The sequence below is a fragment of the Rhinoraja longicauda genome, chromosome 40 (genome assembly GCF_053455715.1).
Source record: "Rhinoraja longicauda isolate Sanriku21f chromosome 40, sRhiLon1.1, whole genome shotgun sequence".
NCBI lineage: Eukaryota > Metazoa > Chordata > Chondrichthyes > Rajiformes > Arhynchobatidae > Rhinoraja > Rhinoraja longicauda.
The window spans coordinates 7,828,628-7,840,793 of NC_135992.1; the positions used below are offsets into that span (position 1 = coordinate 7,828,628).

The following is a 12,166-nucleotide window of genomic DNA, read 5'->3' on the forward strand; positions in this document are numbered from 1 at the left end:
GTTTAAGGGGCATTTTGACAGATCCACAAGCAGGCAGGGAATAGAGGGATATGGACCATGTGCAGACAGATGGGAATACTTCAGCTTGATTATACAGACATGATGGGCCGATGAGCCCATGGGTTGATGTTCCTGTGCTGTACTGCTCTATAATTTCATAATAACTTTGAGTAGAAGTCCAATAACTTGACCACTAAGCCACCACAAACATAGCTAATATCCCCTCAGTTTGAGAGTACACCTATATGAAGCATCTTGGCACTTTTTATACTAAATGTGCCACATAAATGTACAATGTGAATGATATCAGCAGAGCAGGAAACTGGCCACCACATACATCGTTCATATATCTTCCTTTCCATATCCTTATGGCCTTGACTGCTAGTTTGCAAAGTGCATGTTTTACAGGCTTATTGTTCAAACTCAGTGGGGTTAAAATTGTTAAGAGGGAAACTGGGGTCTAAGGAAATCGAAGCCAGGGATTAAATAAATAATTAAATAGATAATTAATTAAATCCAATAAATATTTTGGTCAGGAGTTTCCACCTAGCAAGGTGCATATCAGGTTTTTATCTTGGAGGATCTCCTACACTGTAATTGGTCATAATATTATATCAATTCACTATCTGCAATGCCAATATTACTACAAAACACAGTGCTAGAATAACTCAGCGGGCTAAACAACATCTGCAGAGGCAAATGGACAAACATTTCAGGTCAGGACTCTTCTTCAGACCGTTGGAAAACAGCTTTCTCCCCTCTACTCCATCGGTCTGAAGAAGGGGCGCGAACCAAAACATCAGCTGTCCATTTCCCTCCACAGATGCTGCCTGACCCGCTGTGTCCCTCCAGCACTTTGTTTTTTTGTTCAAGATTCCAGCATTTGCAGTTTGTATCTACAGATATTACTGCTATTCTTTTGGGGATCTGAGAGTTTAAATACATTCTTGGTGTAATAGGAAAATAAAATACTGACACAGAATCTCTAAATATTACCCATTTGGATTATAGAATAGATTAAAAACTACTTCATAATCCAATGTTTTCCTTCTCTGTGCATTGTTTGGGTAAACAACTTTACTCAATATTACGAGCTGTGATTGTGATCAATCCAACTGCAGTTCCAACACCCATTCCTTCTATTCAGAGATGCCGCCTGTCCCTCTGAGTTACTCCAGAATTTTGTGTCTATCTGCAGTTTCCAAATACTGTTAAATGAGGATTTGGGTAATAATACCACATCTGAACAATAAGATGACTTGGTGATGGAGTTGGAAAGGCAGAGAAAAAGTCAAGACAGATTCTTCAGGTAAAACCCGTACTTTCCAATACATTATCACAACATTTACAAATAATAATTTAAAAGAATACTTCTTTCTTTTAATTCCAAAGTTAATGTAGAGCAAGGGTTCCCAACCTGGGATACATTTACCCCCAGGGTAATTTCGCCTACACAGGGAGTTAATTTGTTGATTCTGGATTTGTACATATTGACTGACTGTGTTTGGTTCTGGTTATCATTAGTTGTTCATCATTAGTTGTTCATCATTAGTTGCTCATAAATAAGTGAAATAATATTGTTTTGTACTATTATTATTGTTATTTGAACTTAAAATAATAATGTTAAAAACAGTATTTTAAAATTTCCCCTTTGTCGGTTGCTTTATTATGGTAGAAGTGTACAGTCAAATTACTGAACAAAACAGGATGGGGGTAAATTTACTTTCGAAATGTTACAAAGGGGTAAACGGGACAAAAAAGATTGGGAACCCCTGCTGTAGAGCATTCCCATAACAGGAGCTAGAACTCTTCTCAAATTTGATCTGAGTTACCTATGTGAGGTTGCTCAAATGCAAAAGGATCTAGGTGAACCCCGATCTAAAATTAATTTCAAAAGATTGAACCCCCCCCCACAAAGTTAAACTATCCAGCACCAACCAATCTCCTTTAATGAAGGATTCAACAAGGATTCACCAAGCATGACCATTGCAGGGACAGTTTTAGTGAGTTTTACATTCATAAACTTAGAGAAAACCTCGATTCTCATGAGTTTCTAAGCATAGAACCTGTATCTCATTCAACCAAGCACTAGTGTTTTCATTTCCACTTTTTTCTTCATTTCTAATTAGTTTCCCTATAATTTCCCTCATTCTCAATCTCACTGCTCAGTTTCATCTTTCTCATCTTCAACCAATTATCCATTGTCCTCAACACATGTGGCCAGGAATCACATCTCCAATCGTATAAAGTTGCTGTCATTCAGTGCGCCAATTACCAGATCTTGCCAGTTTTCAAATCTTGTAATTAAATATGGGCACTCAGCATATGTTCTGCACTCAACACTGCTGCTTATCATAGATCCCATCAACAGATATGACCTTCAGACCTTCAGTATATAAATATCAATTAACACCCACAGATCCTTTTTACTACGCACTTTTTACTACGCTCTTTTACTGTGCTCCATACCACTCAGAGCAGACCCTCTGAGACTAGGATGACCAGCGACTTGCATCCATTACCTCCTGAGGTGACTGAAGAGTGCAAACATTGTAAATTTGCAACAGTGGAGCTTGGTAGAGTGGGTGAGATTGTTGGTGGAGATGCTGTACATTCCTTCCACTGTTTTCACTTGGCCTCCCCAAGCTCCTACTGTCAAGTCTTGGGGTACATAGCACCTCCTGAATGCTCTTGAGTGGTACGGTCCGGAATTTGTCAGAAGCAGTGAAGATGCTACATTTTTTCCAAGCAGACACTGAGAATACCCTTGATGTGGCTTTATTAGCCTGCAGGCCTCTTGCCAAGACAGTACTCAAATAAAGCGCATGTTTCAGTGGTCAAGCATTCATGTGGCGTGGAGTCACAATAAATTGCAGGTGCTGGTTTCGTGAGCAAAAGACAAACTGCTGGAGGAACTCAACAGGTCAGGCAGCATATAATGTTACTTGCCCACCAAAGCTGGTTCAGTATAAGGTGTTAACCTAGAAGAGAACATTAACATTATCTCATCTTTCCTGCTAATGACTTTGGAGGATTTTGCAGGAACATCATTGGCGACCTTTCTCCCTCAAGCATGGAGAGAGTAAGGATCACTGCTGCTCAGTAGGCCATGAGCTTGGTGCAGGATTTGTCTTAAACTTCTTTCCTTCAGCCAGCCTAAGGCTGTGTTGGTGCTCTGGAGGCAGTAGTCAATTTTGTCATAGATGCACATCGTAACAGTGAGGTGGGTCCCAAGAAATGGAAATTAGTCCACAATTTCCAAGGCGTCAATGTGAACGTTAATTGTCAGGAAACAATGTTTGTGTGGTAGGAGATGGTTTTAAACACCAGTTGTTTTCTGGATATTTAAGTGCAAGAAACTTAATAGTTTCATAACTATTAATGAACTATTCAACAATGATTTGGGATCATTTCTGAACATGCACATACAAAAATAACCACCAAAAATGACCATTCCCTAAATAATGAGGGAATTTGGGAGTGATCTTGGTTCTGGATTGGAGACAACAAAGGTCGAACATTTTCCCACCTGCCTTTTATCTCCACGCCATTGGAGGCAAAGTGCAATTGCAGCAAGGAGAGATCTGCTGGAATACCAAGCTTTGCTTCACCCAAACAGCACTGGGATTGAGTCTGCGGAAGACCTGGAACACAGCTTCCATGTCATTGCACAGCAGGTGCAGATTGGTAACAAACTGCAGAGGACAGCAACATCTCAGAAGGGTTCTTCACAATTTCTCCCACCCACCGATGACTGCTGAACACTGGTTCCATGTGACAATGAGCAATGGTTTTGAGAAATTTGCATATCCCACGGCAGCAATCGGGGAGGCCCAGAATAATTCATTAATGAAAATAAAGCTGACTTCAAGAAGATGTTTTTCCTTGGGAAACCGGCACCCACAGTTCCTTGTTTCATCTTCCGACTTGCCCTTCCAGGTGTACTGCCACCGTGCTTTCTGAACTGGTCTTCTCTTGCGTCATGCCTTACTCAAGGCATTCATGTCAACAATGGAGTATCCACGTTGTCAGGTTATGATAAAGGGTAACAATCTTGTCTATCACTTCAGTCTGTCCACGAGGTCCTGATGTTTCAGGTCTTGAATTCACGTTGAGTCGTGCAAGATCCACCTGGTTGCCCTTTTATAATATGGGGTGACCATTGCACATCAGCTACAACACTTTTGGCAGAATGAGCTCTTGATAATATGGCAACGCAAATAGAAACCAAATTCTGCTGCACTTACTTAACATGTATTCACACACAAATACACACATGCTCACATTCCACACTGACCACACGCAGATAAACAGGCACACGCTCATTTGATATTTCCCCCACACTCTCTTCAGTCCAGATGCTTCCCCTAGTCCACTCCCTCCTTATCTCCAACATCATCTCATTTGCCTTTCCCTAACCTTCCTCACTCTGTCCTTCCTTCCATTCAGGCCCTCCCCTCTCTCTTGTTCTAACCCCCCATTTACCCTCTCTCCCCTACTCTTCCTTATCCAGCCCCATTGTTCTTAACAGGACTGCCACCATACAGCTGCATCATTCAAGACTTTTTCTCACTATGCAACAAGTAGTAAAAACACTGCCAAACCTGCCTCGGCAGAATCTTCCAAATTCATTGGAAGAATAAGCGAACCAAGAACAGTGACTTCTCCCAGGTCAAATGTCGCAGCACTGAGGCCCTAGTTGATATCAGTCAGGTCCTTTGCATGCCTAACACCAGACTCCTATTCCAAGTTCTGTCACTGGAAGTGATTATGACGCGGACTGAGGAAAATAAATTCAAGGATTATTCTTAAAGCCACCTCAAAGAAATACAACGGACTCTTGGGAGCCTCTAGCCTATGGCCACTCAATGTGGAGAAGGAGCATTTAGGATGATATTGAGAACCTTGAGGCCGTACATCCAGAGCACATAGAAACCGTGCATAAGTGGCAGAACTAGCTGACTACATCACAAGTTGTCCATCCGCCTACCCCATCTAAAGAACAATCTAGGGCTCTTACAATGCCCGATTTTCCATCTTAGAATCCATACCAATCCATACAATGCCCAATTTGCCATCTTAGAATCCATTTACTTCCACAAGGAAGTAAATCCCCTTTGATTCCATGAGACTGCCTTAGAAACAAAGCTCAGTACCAAGCATCTCAAGAACACAGTGGAATGAGAAAAAGAAAGCTCATTGATGAAGATATCTTTCCCAGCCTCATAAAAGCCCACTTTTGCCCTGAAATTATACTGTTTTCACTACTGCACTCAGAAAGTAAAAGACAAAATCGTTTTATAAAAAACCCAGGGCAGCACAGTGCACAGCGGTAGAGTTGCTGCCTTACAGCGCCAGAGACCCAGGTTCAATCCTGACGATGGGTGCTATCTGTCCGGAGTTTGTACATTCTCCCTGTGACCACAAAGGTTTTCTTTGGGTGCTCCAGGTTCCTCACAAGCTTCAAAGAATCTACAGGTAAGTTAATTGGCTCTGGTAAAAATTGTAAAACTATTCCTAGTGTGTAGGATAGTGTTGGTGTATGGGGTGATCACTGGTCTGCGCAGACTCACTGCGCTCAAACAAAAAGGGCCTGTGTCCGAAGTCTAAAGTAAAGTAAAATCCTTCACGCAGCAATGAAATAAATGACCAGATCATTTCCTACATTAAGTGTTAGTTCTGCTATATATATTACCCAGGATTATTTTGTTCTTCTTCAGAAACTTGTAAACCACTGATAATTATACCACGCTGAACAAAAAAGCGCAAACAATCAGAGCTCCATTTTATAAACTAACAAAGTAAAAAACTAGGATTGAATCTAGGTTTGTTCTGGTGAGTAAAGAGGGCATGAGGTTTTTTATTTTAAGCAATAAATAAAGGGGCAAAGAAAATCTTCCTCCCTGACCCAATTGCTGCACTGTAGATAGACGCAAAATGTTGGAGTAACTCAGCAGGACATTTCTGGAGACGGAATGGGTGATGTTTCGGGTCCAGACCCTTCCTCAAATTGAGTCAGGGGAGGGAAACTAGATATATGGATGGGTATGGTGTGAAAAAGGCAGATTAAAGCAGACGATGACCAAGGAAATGTAGAATGGGTCATAGTTGGCTGACGGGAGGGTGACAACGAGGCATGCAAACAGTAAAATAAAATCTGCACTGTCCCAGCTTGTACTTGCTATGTGTGTAAACAAAGCTCACAGAAAAGCACAGCCACCATCACTGGGCGGCCACGGTGGCGCAATGGTAGAGTTGCTGCCTAACAGCGCTTGCGGTACCGGAGACCCCAGTGCCGGAGTAGCCGGTTTGATCCCGACTACTGTCTTTACGGAGTTTGTACGTTCTCCCAGTGGGTTTTCTCCAAGATCGTTAGTTTCCTCCCATACTCCAAAGATGTACAGGTATGTAGGTTAATTGGCTTGGTGTATGTGTAAATTATCCCTAGTGTGTGTTGGATAGTATTAATGTGCGGAGATCGTTGGTCGGTACGGACTCGGTGGGCCAAAGGGCCTGTTTCCACACTGAATCTCGAAACGAAACTAAACTGGGTGTAAAGAACAAACTTTAATTTAGGAAAGCGGGCTTCATGACCTCAGAAGGGGTTTTGGTAAAGTGATTATTTATTTATTTTTGCTGATAAATTTGCGTGCCATGCAGAATTTATGTTACGCTTTCAGAATTCTGCATATGGCTTTCAGAACTCCTAATATACAAACCACGCGTCTCAAGGATGGGCTGATCAGTAGCCTGGTGGTGGTGGAAAAAGGGCAGAGTGCAAGCTCAGACAAAAATGGGACGAAAAACAAGATAAGCATAAATAAGGGAGAGAAAAAAAATGAAGATTTTGCGGCAGTAATATTACGGAGAGGCTGAATTAGTCTGGTAATATTGCAGATTTGGAATTTCTGTGGTCACCATCAAAACCACCTGTAGGGTGTCCAGAATAAATCAATGCATTACATACAAAACTTTAAAAATCCAATCTCAACTTCAAGAGCTGTGCAGATATCATAAACAGAACTGTAACTAAAAGGAACAGAAAGCATCAAGAAAGGGATGCTACTCATAAATTTGAGTGAGCAGGAACCACGATGAATTAAGCACTGAATTGGGACTCTATTGCTTTCTTTTCCACAAGAACTCCAACATTGCAGACTAGCTTGACAACAAATATTTGCCAGAGGTTTTTGAAAATGATTTTGTGATGTGTTGCAAGCATAGCAAATGATGAAAGCTCATGACATTCCGGTTGGGCATCCCATTTGTGGCCAAGAAAACGCACCAACGCCTCTATTCCCTTGAGACAAAGGAACTATATAGCATGTCTCCAATGGTTCTTACCAACTTCCAGAGAGGTACTGCTGAAAGCATCCTTTCGGGATGCTTCGCAACTTGGTTAGGCAACAGCTCTGCTCAAGTTGTAGATGATGCCCAGTCAATCACACTGACCAGACTCCCCACCATCGACGATATCTACACTTCACTTGCCTCGGGAAAGCAGCCAACATAATCACTTTCACCGCAGTCATTCACTCGTCTCCCCTCGCCTGTCAGGTAGAAGGTACGAAAACTTGAACGCATATACCACCAGATTCAGGAACAGCTTCTTCCCCAGTTATTAGACCACTGAATGGTCTCCCCGTAATCTACGGGTGTAGAGCCAATCTTCCATCCTACCTCTTGCAGACCTTGCCACTTTTCATTTTAATCTGCACTTTCTCTGTAACTGCATTACGCTGTAACACCATATTCTGCACTCTGGTATTTTTCTCTTTGCACTACCTGTTGCACTTGTGCATGGCATGATTGTACTCATGTACAGTATAATTTGACAGGATAGCATGCAAACAAATCTTTTCAATGTTTCTCAGTACATCTGACAATAACCCAACACTAGCATCTATGAAGGATGAAACAGAAAGATTGGAAGTTGGTGTGGAACATGTGCATGTATGTAAACCCCTATCTTTAGCAACTCTATCTGGAAAAGGTGTCAACACAGCACTCATAACGACCAATTAGAATTGTACTGTCATACAATGCACACAGGCCCTTCAGCCCAATATATCCATGCCGATGATCACATAAGTACTCATTTATATTAATCTAATTTATCACCATTTGGTCCATAGCCTTCTAGGCATTCACAACTCGAGCTCATCCAGACAGATCTTAAATGTTGTCAGGATACCTGCCCCCACCACACCAGGTGATTAAAATATTCCTCAGGTCCCTCAAACCATCTTACTTCTCACCTTACACCCATGCCCTCTGGTTTTAGCTGTCTGTTATGCAGAAAAAAAATCTCACAATTCATTTATACCTCTATCAGGTCCCTCCTCGATTCCAAGAAATCCAAAGCCAGTCTACCCAGTCTCCCCTCATTAGCTGAAACATTCTGTCCCATGCAATATACTGGAAAATCTACTCTGCACAATCTCCACTGCAATCATGTATTTCCTATTGAATGGCGAGCAGAAGTGCACACAATACTCAACCTGGTAGCCAAACCAACATTTTACAAGGCTGCACCATGACCTCCATGCTCTTATATTCTTTGTCCCAGCTAATTGCTAAAATGCGAACAAGCTTCCATGTACCCACTTCACCACCTTATCAAAGAAGACACAAAATGCTGGAGTAACTAAGTGGGTCTGGCAGCATCTCTGGAGAACATGGATAGACGACGTTTCGGATTGGGACCCTGAAGAAGGGCCCAGACCCGAAATATCACTTATCCATATTCTCCAGGGATGCTGCTAGGCCCGCTGAGTTACTCCAGCACTTTGTGTTTTCTTATGTAAACCAGCATTTTTAGTTTAGTTTAGAGATACAGCATGGAAACAGGCTTTTTGGCCCACCGAGTCCAAGCGAACAATGATCACCCATACATTAGTTCTATCCTACACAATGGGAACAATTTACAGAAGCCAATTAACCTACAAACCTGCACGTCATTGGAATGTGGGAGGAAACCAAAACACCCAGAGAAAATGCAAGCTCCACAGGGAAATGCAAACTCTGTACAGACAGCACCCATAGTCAGGATCAAACCTGGATCTCTGGCACTGAGAGGCAGCAACTCCATCACTGTGCCACTGTGCTACCCCAACTTCACATTACTCTGTAGTCCCTTGTTTCTACATCATCTTACCAACCTATTCTGCTACCTTTAGGGAAATATGGACTCTGTACACCAAGGTCAATCTGTTCCTTGATACTTCCTAGGATCCACTATTCATGGTGTACATTCTACCTTTATTCCACATCCTAAGTGCCATCACCCGCACTTATCATGATTAAATTCCATCTGCCTTTGATTTGTTAAATTTACCAACTGATCAATATCGTCCTGTTGCATGAGACTCCCCATTACAAACAATGCCTTTGAGTTTTGTGTTTCCTCCAAACTTACTAATCATACTTCCAACATTCATATAGGTAATTAAATATATATATATATAAACAATAAGGCTTTTAGCACCAATCCCTGTGGTCCACCACTGCTGATGATGTGTAACTTAACGTATGTAAGTCAAGTTAACTAATTTTGTTGAATGTTTTTAAGAAAGAGAAATATCTCCAAACTGAGCCACAAAATAAACACTGAAAAATTCCATTCTTAATTCATGTAATTAATTCCTCTGAAGTCTTTATGAAATCTATTCTGTAGGATACCATGACAACTGAGTAAGCAGTCACTAATTTCTGAGGTATATTCAACAAAACAATAAGGGGATGGTGCTAAGAAATTCATTATCTTGGTTACTGAGCAGTGACAAGAATGCTATATCCCAGTCATGATGGTATCTATTGCCCATGCTTCCCTGACTTGGATATCTTGACGCATGGCAGCACAGGGATATTAGTGAGATGGTACAGAGGTACCTTCACTGCCGTTGCCCATGTTAACGGTGCTCCCCCCAAATCTGAGGGAACCTTTACATTTACATGTGTAGGAAGGAACTGTAGATGCTGGTTTACACCGAAGATTTACACCGAAGATCCACAGAAAATGCTGGAGTAATCTCTGGATGGAAGGAATGGGTGACGTTTCGGGTCTTGAGCCGAAACATCACCCATTCCTTCTCTCCAGGGATGCTGCCTGTCCCACTGAGTTACTCCAGCATTTTGTGTTTATTTACATTTACATGACTGCTCTCACAGATGCCACCATTAGTGTTTACACGACTGGTACATAGGTCAGTGTTGTCAATTTTAGTGGCGAGGCTCAGCACTCACCTGCTCACACCACCTCTTCTAGGCCTCAAGAATTGTGGGCTCAGTCCATTAAATCTAAGTCTCAGATGGTTGAGCACTATTGAACCAACCTTTGTATGTGGAATCTGACAAAACCACAAGCAAAACATTGGTGTTATCTCAAAACAAGAGGAAAGTGTTGTTACTGAACTGCCAACAAAAGTTGTTGCCCACAAGCGGATGTTCGAGTGTGCACTTCCTTAGTCGGTACTCGTCAAGAGCCAGAGGTAACATTGATCTGCATATTGTAAAAGGTGAGGGAGTACGAGTGAATGATGAGCAGCATTGAGCAATGTTTTGTCTATTGTTGCTGCTAAGACCTGCCCTGTGTAGTAGACCTGTTTGCAAACACTTGCACCAGTTAATTTTATTGAAGCAAGTTATGCTCATGTTCTCTTTCCAAAACACACTGAGAGGACAATTAGAGTGCAAGTTACGGATGCTTACAAATGACTCTGTTAAGTTTGTAAGTTACTCTGAATGTAACACTGGTGCCACATGTAGCAAATGCACCACATTGTGACATGTTTGGACTCCCAGAAATACAACTGGAGCTGTATGGTAGAAAGTAAGTAATTTCACTTGAGATTCTTTGTGATCTCTCCAGATGCTTAACATGTGCAACCCTCTCTCTCTCCCTCTCTCTCTCTCTCTCACTAGAATCACTTACACCAAAACAATCAGCCCGAATGCAATAAATGCACAAAGATCCTCAGTCAGAGTGGATCCTGTGCACTCTTTACACGTCCCCGTTCCTCTTTCTTAATTGTGGTTAAAATAACTCTGCTCCCCCAGATGCCTTGGCATCCAGGCTTCGTCCACAGAAGCAATGGACAGAGATACTGTAGTAAGAATGTGCTCACATCCCTTTGGAGCCTGAGTCTCTCCTTTGCACCCAGTGTTTACCTGCCTTGGCTCTCCAGTTGCACGGCAGTACCGAGGCATTAGTGAGATGGTACAGTGGTACCTTCACTGCCGTTGCCCATGGTAACCGTGCTCCCCCCAAATCTGAGGGAACCTTTCCGGAGGCGACATCGTGTTGGCATCCGGGGAGAAATTTAAGCCCTGCTTCTCTGGATCACGGACGACCAGAGATCGCAGGCAATTTGCCGGGCCTGGGGACCAGGCCTCGGCCTTTCTCCAGCCCCTACCGGAGCCAGGCCGCACAGCCTCGGGCTCTCCGCTCCTGCTGCTCCCGAGCCCAATCTGGCTCGCCCCCACTGCCAGCCCACCGGCAAAGCACCCCGGAACTACCACGGGAGGACGGCCAGCGCAGCCCGCCGTCCAAACCGCGGAGGAACCGGGCCGCGGGAGACGGTGGCGGGACTTACCGTGCGAGAGAAGCCGGATCCGGGGCCACGGCGGAGAACACGGTCACAAAATGGCGGCGGCTCGGCGGAGAGTGAGCGGAGGCGACGCCAGTGGCGACGCCGGGAACTGCAGGCGAGCGCTCGCCGCGCCTCCCGCGGCCACGCCGGGAACTGCAGGCGACCGCTCGCCGCGCCTCCCGCGGCAACGCCGGGAACTGCAGGCGAGCGCTCCCCGCGCCTCCCGCGGCCACGCTGGGAACTGCAGGCCGGCGACACGGGGAGCAGCGGTCCTGCTCTACCCAGCCTCCTGTGGCAACAGTCAGAATCGCAGCTCCGCCACCGGCAGCAAGCAGTACTTCAGGGATGCCTCATGTTATGTCTGTGGTGGGAATGAACAGTAACTCAGCAGGTCAGGCAGCATCCCATTCCTTCTCTCCTGAGATGCTGCCTGACCTGCTGAGTTACTCCAGCATTTTGTGAAATAAATACCTTCGATTTGTACCAGCATCTGCAGTTATTTTCTTACGGTGACATTGCAGGACTTCATCAGGATGGATCCCAACCTGAAACGTCACCTGTCCATTTCCCTCCAC

General features: G+C 43.7%; 1 protein-coding gene across 4 annotated transcripts in view; it reads right to left on the bottom strand.

The window, feature by feature from the left end:
• The window catches only part of LOC144611466 (CCR4-NOT transcription complex subunit 3-like), a 90,940-nt gene extending 79,250 nt beyond the window's left edge, over positions 1 to 11,690 (bottom strand). For 2 of the 4 annotated variants that reach the window (XM_078430586.1, XM_078430583.1), the window contains exon 1: positions 11,595 to 11,669. The gene's annotated coding sequence lies outside the window, so the exon portion shown is untranslated. Of the gene's footprint in view, positions 1 to 11,594 lie in introns of all 4 variants that reach the window. The other 2 variants (XM_078430584.1, XM_078430585.1) reach the window with 2 other exon arrangements.
• Positions 11,691 to 12,166: the final 476 nt, after the last annotated feature.